This window comes from Nicotiana tabacum, chromosome 8 (assembly GCF_000715075.1).
Source record: "Nicotiana tabacum cultivar K326 chromosome 8, ASM71507v2, whole genome shotgun sequence".
Taxonomy (NCBI): Eukaryota; Viridiplantae; Streptophyta; class Magnoliopsida; order Solanales; family Solanaceae; genus Nicotiana; species Nicotiana tabacum.
In genome coordinates this window covers 208,227,322-208,240,178 of record NC_134087.1, presented here as the reverse complement: position 1 = coordinate 208,240,178, position 12,857 = coordinate 208,227,322, and the positions used below count along the sequence as shown (strand labels likewise).

Below are 12,857 nucleotides of genomic sequence, written 5' to 3'. Positions count from 1 at the left end.
GTTTCTTTTCAAGCTGAATCAAGGACGCACGATAAGAATTCAAGAATGTGAAGTTTTCCTAAAGGTTCGGCAGCCTCTCGAGGATAAGTACAGACGTCTCCGTACCGATCCGCGAGACTCTACTAAACCGGCTCATGACTCGTGAGACCAAGTAACCTAGGCTCTGATACCAACTTTGTCACGACCCAAATCCCGGTCGTGATGGCGCCCAACACACTACTAGGCAAGCCCGACCATTATTCAACACTTAACCCAATTTATCAAAAATAGCGGAAAGAAATATCAATTAAGCAAGATTAAAGTACTGAAGAATTTAACAAAATACACAATATAATCTCACTAGGACCCGGTGTCATGAATCTGAGCCTCTAGAATACAGAATATTATCCTAATACATGGTATATCCAAAGTCTGATAATGCGGAAATAAAGAGATAGGATAGGAGGGAGTAGATCAATGGCTACGAACGCCGTGCAGCTACCTCGATACTCCCAGAAGCTGGATCTGCTGATCAACTGGATCTACTGAGCCTGAGACTGCCCTGGATCTGCACACAAGGTGCAGGGAGTAAAGTGAGTACTCCGACCCAGTGAGCAATAAAAGTAACTACAATCCGAAGATAAGAAAATCCAGTAAATACACAAAGTAAGCTAAAATCCAAATATACAGCAACATATGGAACTGAGCAGCTAAATAACGGTATAAATAGAAATACATGAATGCAATGCAATGCATATGATGGTACATTCCAGTACCCACTGCGGCGTGCAGCCCGAGCCATCCATATTTATTTATCGTCGACGACGCTCACTGGGGGTGTGTACAGACTCCGGAGGGGCTCCTACAGCCCAAACGCAATATCTTGGTCAGTCATTGTTACCTGACCAATTTATATCATACAGTGCCATTGTTACCACTGTTCAAGTATATCATCCAGTGTCATTGTTACCACTATTTCAAGTATATCACATAAGTGTCATTGTTACCACTGTTTCAAGTCACTTTATAATCAGTCCAGGAAATAATATAATAAGCCCCTTGGGCATTTACAAAACAGAAGTTCCATCCCGGAATACATTTAAAAATATCATTTAAGTTTTCAACACTTAGAATTATGGCTGAGTTTGAAAAATAACATTTAAAACCTTGGACTGAAATTAAATGATATGCAAATCATGCTAAGCAGCAATATCAATCCTCGAAGGATTTTACAAATCGGCACAAGGCCCCAAACATGGCATCAAGCCAGTAATATCAATGAAGTATGTGTATCAATCACCAGTATAGTATAAACATCACACGGGATGGACCAAGTCACAATCCCCAATAGTATCCGACCCCGCACTCGCCATGGAGTGCGTGTCATGCCTCAATATAGTGTTACGATGTGAAAGTCCGGGGTTTCAAACCCTCAGAACAACATTTACATCTATTACTCACCTCAAGACGGCCAAAAGTCTACTCCGCGATGCCCTTTCCTTTCGAATCGACCTCCTCACGCGTCGAATCTTTCCAAAACCACAAGGAATATATTACAACAGGCTAAGGGAATATAACCCAATCGAAAAAACTCGAAAAATATTGAAAATCACGAAATTTGCAAAACCCGAGCCCCTGGCCCACTTCTCGAAAAATTACGAAAGTCACATCACCGGATTCCTCGTCTCGCCACGAGTCCGTACATATAAAATTTACCAAAATCGGAGTTCAAATGACCCCTCAAATCTTCATTTTAGAATTTCAATCTCAAGCCCTAATTTCTTATAATTTGGCTATGTTTTCATGGATTTCAAGGATGATTCTTCAATAAAATCATGTATTTAACTCATAAAACTTACCTCCAATCGATCTCAGTTGAAACTCCCTTCGATCCCCGTCCAAAAGCTCTCAAAATGACTGGAAATGGTGGAAAAATGACCCAAAATCGGATATAAACTCACTGCCCAGATTTTCGGAATTACTGTTCACCTGCGCGGTACTGTTCATGCGCGGGTTACTGTTCACTGCTGCTAAAAAAATACACCAGCAGCCAATTTAAATTGCAGCACAACTATTTTTCACTAAAATGGCTCTAACTTCATCATACGAACTCGGAATTAGACGATTCTTGTTCCTATGATTCACAAATAATAATACAAACACAACTCTTCAATCGAAACTCAATTAGGAGCTCATTTTCCTAGTGCGATATCCATTTTGCTCGTTAAATAATTACTCATGTTTCGCGTCAAAAACCCAATCGCGACTTGATGAAATTAGACCAAAATTTCCAGATCAGTCCTATAATTCATTATCAAAATTCTAGAAGTCTCGGAATCAAATTTGGATCTCTAGAACTATAAATGAACTTTTAGATCATTACATTTATCCTCAAAATGGCAAAATCTTCCAAAATTTGTCCGAGCCTCATAGGATCCCAACAAAGTATACTAACAAGTCCCATAATATGATACAAACTTAGTTGTTCCTTCGAATCACCAAAAATAACACAAAAATATTAAATTCACCTCGGATTCAAGCCTATGAACTTTGAAACTTCAAATTTTCACATCCGATGCCGAAACACGTCAAAACTAGTTCGAATGATCTCAAATTTTGCAGACAAGTCCAAAATGACATAACGAAGCTACATCAACTCTCGGAATTCCATTCCGAGCCTCGGATCAAAATCTTTCCTATCAACCGGAATTCGCCAAAATACTAACTTAGCCTATTCAAGCTTAATTCTACACCGGTCATCACAAAAATATTCCGGACACACTCCGAAGTCCCAAATCACCTAACAAAGCTATCCGAACCATAAAATTCACATTTCGAGTGCTCTAACACATAAGTCAATATCCGATTGACTTTTCCAACTTAAGCTTCCTTAAAAGAGACTAAGTGTCTCAAACCTTTCCAAAATCATTCAGGAATGACTTCAAATTTTGCACACAAGTCACATTCGACATTATAGTCTTGCCCCAACTTTCGGAATCACATTCCGACCCCGATATCAAAATTTCCACTTCCGGTCGAATTTTCTCAAAAACCTTCAAATTTCTATATTTAGCCAAACGGCTCCAAAATGACCTACGGACCTCCGAATTCACTTTCGATCGCGTTCCCAAATCCAGAATCACCATACGGAGCTACTCCCAGTCTCAAAATGCCAAACGGGCATCAATAACACTGAAATGCATTTTAAGCCAAACTGATGCAATTTCTTCTAAAATGCTATCTTCCACAATAGGCGCCAAAATGCTCCCGTGTTATCCAAAACCCGATTCGGGCATACGCCCAAGTCCGAAATCATCATACGAACCTGCTGGAACCTTCGGATCCCAATTCCGAGGTCTTTTACTCAAAATTCCAATCCTAGTTCATTTCTTCAATTTTAAGCTTTCAAAATGAGAATTTCCATTTAGATTTGACTCCAAACTTCCTGAATTTTAATTCTGACCATACACTCAAGTCAATATACCTGAGATGAAGCTGCTCATGGCCTCAAACTGCTGAATGACGCGCCAGAGCTCAAAACGACCGATCGGGTCGTTACACCCTCTCCCTCCCCCCCAAAAAAAAATTTACTTCTATAATCAGGTTTGAGTGTGTACAATTATTCCCGTGGTCAACAGGTATGTAAGAATGTTCAAAATTCCAAACATACCGAAATATGATGGGACTTCGGACCCTCAGGAGTACATCACCACTTATACAATGACAGTGAAAGGAAACGACTTGGCTCAACATGAGATAGAGTCGGTCTTGCTGAAGAAGTTCGGAGAAACCCTCACGAAGGGAGCCTTGACATGGTACTCCCTCGTACGTGAACACTCAGTAGGTTTCTTTGAGATGCTCGCAGATTCTTTCATCAAGGCCCATGCCGGGGCCAAGAAGTTCTAGGCCCGGAACACGGACATATCCAGAATTTCGCAAGGAGAGTCTAAATTGAAGCGTTCGTGATCAGGTTTCAGAAAGAAAGGATGCTGCTACCGGCCGTGCAGATGAATGGGCAGCTGAGACATTTACTAACGGGTTGTACCCAAAGAGCTCCGATGCCTCCCAAAAACTGAAAGAAAGCCTGCTCGAGTTCGAGGAAACTATATGGGCAGTTGTCCATAACCGTTATGAATCAAAGATAAGAATAAAAGATGATTAGCTTGGGTTCCCGGCATCAACTAAAGTTCGGGATCGAGAAAATAATAAGGATAAATCGAAGGATGATTTTGGTGCAGATCGGCGATCTTCTAAGGGCTGTTTTTTGCCCTACAAAAGGGTCGGCATCAAAGGGTTCCGAATGGCGGATATGTTAGCTCCCGATAGAATAACTCGTCGTGGCCGGAATAACAGGCCACTGCAAAACAAAGAGTTATTACGTACCCGAGATTCCACCTATCCCAGATTGTTTTGAGTACAATTTTAATATCAGCGTAGTGGAGCTAGTATTGGTGATGAGGAACATCAAGGAAGCGTAATTCCAGAGGCCAATGAGATTTGATCCCAGCCAGAGGGATCCTAATCTATGTTGCGAGTATCATGGGACTAACGGTCACTGGACTAGGGACTGCCAACATTTGTGCGAGGAGGTAGCAACATTGTTGAAAAAAGGCCATCTCAGAGTGTTCTTAAGCGACCGGGCTAAGAACAATTACGGCTGCAGTCGGGACAACACGAAGCCCTCGAAGACAGGTCTCCCTCCCCGACTAACCATCAACATGATTTTTGGGAGAAACGAGACCAACTGTGTAACTTTTTCGACAGCAAAAAGACAAAGATATCGGTGACTCATAGCAAGAGACTCCGGGAAGTTGCCGAGGATGGCATCACCTTCACAGAAGAGGACGCCGATGGACTTCTACTGCCGCACAACGATTCCCTAGTAATTTCTCTTAACGTTCTAGACTTTAAAATTAAACATGTTTTGGTGGACCCAGGAAGTTCAGCCAACATCATTCAATGGAGAGTGCTGGAGCAAGCCAAGCTAACCAGAAGCATCATTCCGACAACAAAACTCCTCGCCGGGTTCAACTTAGCAAGTGTATCAACCTTTGTGCTTTGCCAAAAATACGAGTTACTATTTCGCTTTGTAGCTATTTTTAGGTTCCAATGACACCAATGAGAATGGTGCAAAAATAAAATTATCCCTACGAGATTTGAGAAAATATTAGTTTTTTTTCATGTAGTGTTTCTTAATTAATATCTAACAATTATCTATAATTATCTAGAAGGTTTAAATTTTTAGGTTATTTACATATAATTCAAATAACTCAGATATTTAACATGGTTAATGTTAAATATCAAATGGAGTCATACTGGGAAAAAAGATTCACTAGCTAATTTTTTTTATAAATTTTTTTAGATAGCCAACTAAAATGAGTTTTGAATTACGAATAATATTTTCACTTACATTATTATAAAAATAATTATAATTAAAAAATAAAGTTTTAGAAACTGAAATTTTAAAATAAAAATATTTTTTAAAAGTTATCGACCCACCAAATAAGAGTTCAAGTAGTAGTAAATGAGTCAAGTCGTATCCAAAGAGTCCTTCATAGTCTCAAACTTTGATTGATTTGCCATAAATATCAGTTATTATTTTTCTTCCTAACTATTTTTAGGATCCAATGATATTGGCGACCTTCCAAGAAACTTGAAACGTAAAGTCAAAAAAGGAGTGTGCTGGCTACCACTTACTTGGCAGAAATAACAACTGAATGTGATAGCACTTAACCACAATAACTTACATATGTGTGTACATATTCAAACGGTCTATAGTCAGATCACTCGTCTTAATTGAGTCTTTAGATATAATTTAATTACCGCACAAAACTTGTTAGTTTTTCGGATTCAAGCAAGTATAGAAAGTAAGAGTTCCCACTTGGTTTCCGGCATTTCCTATGTAATTTCTAAATATCAAAATTTTATCAATCATCGTTCTGCTTAAATGCAATAAATATGATCCAGTAAAAAAATGTATGGTTGTATCCATTTTTTTTGTGTATTAGTACATGTGATTTTTTAGAATTTGATTGATGGACTATCATTGACCTGAAATTTTGTAGGTCCACAGAGAACGACCTAGTGACTAATACTATTGCTTCCCATGGATTTCATTTTACGTTTTTGGGTCGTGCAACATGAATTTATAATTATATCCATTTTTCGTGCGTATTAATATACGTTGATTTTCTAAAATGTGGTTGACGGACTCCGATTGGACTGAAATTTGATAGGTTCATAGGAAATGACCTAATGACCAATAATCATCCATTCACCATGAATTTCATATTCATTTTTTTAGCATTTCTAGGTTGTGCAATACGAATTTATAATTATATCTATTTTTTCATTCGTATTAATGTATGTTGATTTTCTAGAATTTGGTTGACAGATTCCGATTGGACTGAAATTTGTGGACCTGCTGGGAAAGCGAAGGGAATAGGAAGACCAGGAATGAAGTCACTCGACCAAAAGAATGTCTTATTTGAGTTCAAAGAGAGGAGCCAGACAGAGACAGATTGTAATTGCAAAAACCAACTCTAAGAAGCAACTTTACTTTAAAGAGGGGCAAAAGAAAAGCAAGGTAGGTCCACAGGAAATGACCTGATAACCAATAATCATCGCTTCGCCATGACTTTCGAGTTCATTTTTTGGCATTTCAGGGTCGTGTAACATGAATTTATGATAAATCCATTTTTTCTTGAGAATTAGCACATGCTGATTTTCTAGAATTTGGTTGAAGGACTCCGATTGGACAAAAATATAATAGGTCAATAGGAAATTTCTACTAACCAATATTCTAATGCTTCGTCATAACTTTTGATTTCATTTTTTGGCATTTCAGGATCGTGCCACAAAAATTTATGACTAATGGAAGGCCATTGTATCCTACGTCTTTAGTTCTTCCTCCTCTATATACTTTTTCGAAGAACCTTAAAATCTATTGGGAACTCTGCGAAGAAGATTCAGGAAATTGAAGACACCTATGGAAGTTCTGTTGAGGTATGTATCAGTTAGTCCTTTCAAGTAATTATTTCTATGGTCAACAGATGTGTAAGAGGGATTTAACTATAAGGTCAGGTATCATTTTATGTATTTTGCCTGTCCTGTGCTATTTAGTGTGTAAGAACTTGTGACTGTCCTATGCTATTTGCTCTTTCAAAGTTACCCACCATCCACAAACACCACTGCCAAATTACCGCAATCAACAAGAGCAAGGTAGGGGTTGTTCTGATGGTAAGCAACCTCCACTTCCAACCAAGAGGTTGTGAGTTCGAGTCTACCCAAGAGCAAGGTGGGAAGTTCTTGGAGGGAAGGATGCCGAGGGTCTATTTGGAAACAGCCTCTCTACCCCAGGGTAGGAGTAAGGTCTGCGTACACACTACCCTCCCCAGACCCCACTAAGTGGGATTATACTGGATTGTTGTTGTTGTTGTAACAATCACCAACACTAGCCACATGTTGCCACATGTTACAATTCATCATCACCAATCACCGTTATCACACGACCACAGTCACCACATCAGCCATCATTATATATCGCCAACCATAGCTATCAACCACAACCACCATTAGCTATTACTATCATCCACTACAATTGTTAGCGGCCACCACCAATGACCAACATCAACTACCATTATTGATCTTTATTGCTAGCGACTATCCACCACCAACCACCACCTCAGTCGACACCCACAACCACAACCACCACCAATTATCATATTATTTCTTAATTTTTTTTTATTGATGTAGTATTAGATTAAATAGTATTTTAGGTTAATTTTATATTTAATTTTTAAATAAAGACAAGTTTCATATAGACGCATAATTATTTAGTATTCAGATTTGGTAATACACATCTTAATATTTATAAGTGTATATCAATTTATACATTTTAATTATTAAAAAAAAATGAGGCTTAGTCAGATCACTCGACTTAATTGAGGACAAGGTAGTTATATATACTCTTGGTGACAACATCACGCATCATGTCAACGCTTTATTACTACCATAATTCCGCGTTAAAAAAATTAGGATAATACAAGAATTACCACATATATCCACCTCAAGCCTTTGTGCTGAGTTCTTGGCCAGCGCGCGCAGGAGCTGAGCAGAAAATAGGATAATATTGTAACTTTTGGCAGAATGGAAGTCTACGCCCCCAGGCCAGAGCCACATATTGCGGGTTCGGCTGCACCCAGTAATTTTTGCCCAACTCTGTATTTGTACGAAGAAATTCAATGAATATGTATAAATTATTAATTTAGAACTCAATAACTTAAAAGAATTATAACCCGAACTCGTAAGGTTCAAATCCTAACTCCGCCTCTGCCCCAAATTTTAATTCAATAGTGTCTACATGTACAAAAATCAACTGCTCACTTTGAGAAGCAGTCAAAGAAGATGGCTTTAATTTTGTTTGTTAATACGGACTTTACTTCTTTTCAGATTAAATACTATATATTTTTTGGGACTATTCAGAGCTGGATCTGGATCAACTTCCAGCTGGTTGATAGAGACAAGAGAGTGGACCAAGCTGGAAATATGTAGAAATAAACGAAACATAGTCCTTTCCACTTTCTGTTTTAAATTGAGAAATTACCAACTTGTTGAAATTAAAACAAAAGAGGTTCTGCCTTTTTCTTTATGCACAAACTCCCAATTGCATCACATACACATTGAGATATATTCTGCTTCTTCTCTGTGCTGAAACATTCCTATTTTTATCACACTTAATTATGGCTTATGCTGCTATTACTTCTCTTATGAACACCATACAACAATCAATGCAACTTACTGGACGTAATTTGCAATCGTTCTATGAGAAGCTTCAATCCTTGAGATCTATTATGGAGAAACCCTGTAATATAACAACAGAGGATATTGAAGCACTGACAAGCTTGGAAGCTGAAATCGTAGAGGTAGCATTCAGCGCAGAAGTTAAGGTTGACTCGAGATCAATAAAAGTTCTTTATTCAAAAACAACAACTTTACGGAGCAACGCTTTATGGAAACTCTGTTGTTGCTTGGAAAAAGCGGTAGAACGCATTGATTCCATCATGAAGCAGTGGATGGCGATACGGGACTGGTACACTAACATCAAAGGTTTGAAAGCACAAAAGTTTTCTCTAGCCAGTATACCTGAACGTGCTGTAGAGCCCGAGAATATTATGGTTGGCCATGAAAGTGAGTTCGAGATGATGCAGGATCGACTTGCAAGAGGATCAAGTGAACTAGAAGTTGTCTCCATTACAGGGATGGGTGGCATCGGTAAGACAACTTTAGCTAACAAGCTTTACTCTGATCCATTCATTATGTCTCGCTTTGATATTCGTGCAAAAGTTACTATTTCACAAGAGTATTGCAAGAGAAATGTACTACTAGGACTTCTTTCTCCTATAAGTGGAAGGACTAATGAATATTTCGAGCAAGATGATGGCCAACTAGCAGACCAACTGCAAAAGCTTCTAAAAGGCAGGAGATACTTTATCCTCATTGATGACATATGGACTTCAGAAGCTTGGGATGATATAAAGTTATGTTTCCCGGAATACACCAATGGAAGCCGAATACTCTTAACCACTCGGAATGTGGAAGTAGCTAAATATGCTAGCTCAGGTAATCCTCCTTGTCAGATGCGCCTTTTAGATTTTAATGAAAGTTGGGATTTACTGCACAAAAAGGTCTTTGAGAAAGATTGTTTCTCTCTTGAATTTGAAAAAATTGGAAAAGAAATTGCATCAAAATGCGGAGGATTACCTCTAGCAATTACTGTGATTGCTGGACTTCTCTCCAAAATTGGTAAAGCATTGGATGAGTGGCAAAGTGTTGCCGAGAAAGTAAGTTCAATGAGATTGGCCTGGATTCCAATGCATGAGAGTGCTTGCTTTGAGTTACCATCACTTGCTACATCACCTAAAAGCATGTTTTCTGTATTTTGCAATCTTCCCGGAGGATGCTGAGATTTATGTCGATGAACTCTTGGATTTATGGGCAGCGGAGGGATTTTTGAAGTTAGAGGAGATGAAAAGCATAGAAGAAGTGGCAGAAAAATGTCTAAAGGATCTAATAGATAGAAGTTTAATTTCCATCCACTATGTGACAGGTGATGGACGTGTCAAGTTTTGTAGAATACATGATGTGATCCGTGAACTCTGCTTGAAGGAAGCTCGAAACATGAATATTGTGACTTTTATTGGAGAAAAGAATGATGAAAATCCATGTGCACTATCCATGCATTTTTCTTCAAATAGTCGAGGTCGGACCAGTACCCAATTGAACTACCGTATTATTGTGAATAAATTGGCTAGATGTCCTAATAATGAGGCTCGTTCCATTTTCTTTTTCAATAGTATGTCAGGGTTCATGTCAGAGTTGTTGCCTTTCAAGCTAGTAAGAGTACTAGATCTTGCTTTAATGAACTTTATTGTTTTTCCCAGTGGGATACTTGATCTAATTCACTTGAGATACCTAGCTTTGCGTCTTTCTCCTACCGTGCATTACTATCTAGGAAAAGAGACTCCCTCATCAATAGATATTCCTTCTTCCATATCTAGACTATGTTATTTGGAAACTTTTTTTCTTGGTCAGCCACATGACGAGGCCCCACGACATCCTCTAATAGTACCATCCGAAATTTTGACTATGCCACAACTGAGGCACCTCCGTTTGGGCTGGAATTACTTACATTATCATGAGCTTACAGAGAACAGCTTGGTTCTGAAAAATTTGAAACGTCTCTCACATTGGAATCCTTGGTATTGTACTGGATCTTTCTTCAGACTATTTCCCAATTTAAAGAAGTTGCAAATATGGGGTGTTGAAGAAGACTTTCGTAGTCGCAAGGACCTCTATGATTTTCGCTGCTTAGATCAACTCGAGGAATTGGAATTTTATATGTCTCATCTAAATTATCATTCCTGCTTTCTAGAAAGCATTACACCTTCAGGTGCTACTCCACAAGATCCTCTGAGGTTTCTGAAAATACCAGGTCCAACTCCTACACATGCTGTTCCACCTGCTCCAGATGCTGTTCCACCTTTGCTCCTACCTCCTCCGGATGCTTTTCCACAAAATCTGAAGACATTAACTCTTTATAAGACTTGTTTGTGGTGGAAGGACTTGAGCATTGTTGGTAAATTACCCAAACTCGAGGTACTTAAATTAATAGGTGATGCCTGTAAAGACAAAGAGTGGGAAGTAGCGGACCACGGTTTTCCTCGGTTGAAGTTCTTGTACCTTGAAGAAGTGGATTTTCAGTACTGGAGAGCTAGTTGTCATCACTTTCCCTGCCTTGAACGATTAGTTATTGGAGGTTGTTATTCATTGGATTCAATCCCTCGAGATTTTGCAGATATAACCACACTCGCTCATATTGTTGTATGGAGTTGTGCAGAATCTGTTGGGAATTCTGCCAAGCAAATTCAACAGGACATGCTAGACAACTATGGTAGTTCCTCCCTTGTGGTCCATATAGTAAGACATCTTCTTCCTTAAATTTAATTCTTATATCATTCATTTACTTTTAACCATTACTCCATTTAAATTACCATATATATATAGAAATCGTTGTAGAGATCAATTTTGTTTTCTGTCCAAATTAGGGTAGGAACCTCATTAACCAATCACTAGTTAGTTGGATCTCCTTAATAAGTGCATACTAGGGGAAACGTTTATATGTGACCTGACGTGCTTGATAAATTTCCCCAATCTTGAAATGCTCAAATTGAATATCAATTCATTATGATCACTCATTTTGATAGAGAAAAGTTTGGTTATGAAAAGGATCGAAATAATCAAGTGTCATCCGGAAGCTAGTTAAGCAAAATCTGAACGACGATAAATCAGACAACAAAAGAGAAATATACCAAAATAGACACAAATATTCAACATTTATGATAAATGTTTGATTCCTTCTAAAAGAATGAAAATTCAATTATGGTAAATATGTTGCTCTTTCCTTCAAGAGATAGAAAAATCAAATATGATAAGAAAATTAAGACAAAGATGTAATTCTTATAAGCAATCTAAAGAAGTTGCAAGTATGTGGTACTGAAGTAAGGGAAACATTCTTCATTATTTTCTTACTTAAATCAGCTCGAGATATTGAAATTTTTGATTAAAAAGTTCCTTATTTAACAGGGGTCCGTGTTCAAGCCTAACGAGCAAGAGGAAGAGGAAGACGATGAAGAAGAAGAAACATATTGATCAGATTGAGGAATTGAAATATCAAATGAAAATGTCATTGGTACAGTTGCTTTGATCTTTCCCTATTATGCAATCATTTTTTGTTTAAATGAAAAATACTTTTTGTAATCCAAACTACACATTTCATAAGTAAGTGTTAAGTTTTTTTAAAAAAAATTGTTTCCTCTAAATTATTACAACAGTAAAAATCTGCTACAACATGTAACTCTTTATAGCAAGCTGAATACAGTAACCTTGATAATAGAACAATAACCTTCTTTAATAAGTTAAATTGCATTAATATTGTAAAAATTCTTTATGCCGTCATTGTATCTATTCAAATCCGTCCAATAATGTGTAGGTTCATTTACCTACATGCTCTTTCTTGCAATAATTTTCTTTCGTTCCTTAATTTAGGGAATTCTATTTTTTTTTAAATTTTCTGCAAAAATAGGTGATGACCTTAAGGTGCTCCACTGATTAGCCAATTCTATGAAAGAAATGTCAATTCATAACTTAATTGTATATGATTTTGAGTATAGCCTTCTGTTAATGTTTTTTTAAATGCTCCAAATTTTATGTACATATTTATAAGATAAATAGCGTTTTTTGCCTCAGCGCAGACAAAGTTAGATCATCTAGTCGTCCAATAGAACTATACATGGCACTCCAGAACATCCATACTTTGC

At 37.8% G+C, this 12,857-nt stretch overlaps 1 long non-coding RNA gene and 1 pseudogene across 1 annotated transcript; one reads left to right on the top strand and one right to left on the bottom strand.

The window, feature by feature from the left end:
* Positions 1 to 359: 359 nt before the first annotated feature.
* Positions 360 to 1,898, bottom strand: LOC142162615 (uncharacterized). Its single transcript, XR_012693840.1, has 3 exons — positions 1,839 to 1,898; positions 1,441 to 1,508; positions 360 to 547 (listed from the first exon to the last, which is right to left on the bottom strand). It is a non-coding gene; the product is annotated as an uncharacterized LOC142162615 (long non-coding RNA).
* Positions 1,899 to 8,572: 6,674 nt separating this feature from the next.
* Positions 8,573 to 12,303, top strand: LOC107813332 (putative late blight resistance protein homolog R1A-3; annotated as a pseudogene).
* Positions 12,304 to 12,857: the final 554 nt, after the last annotated feature.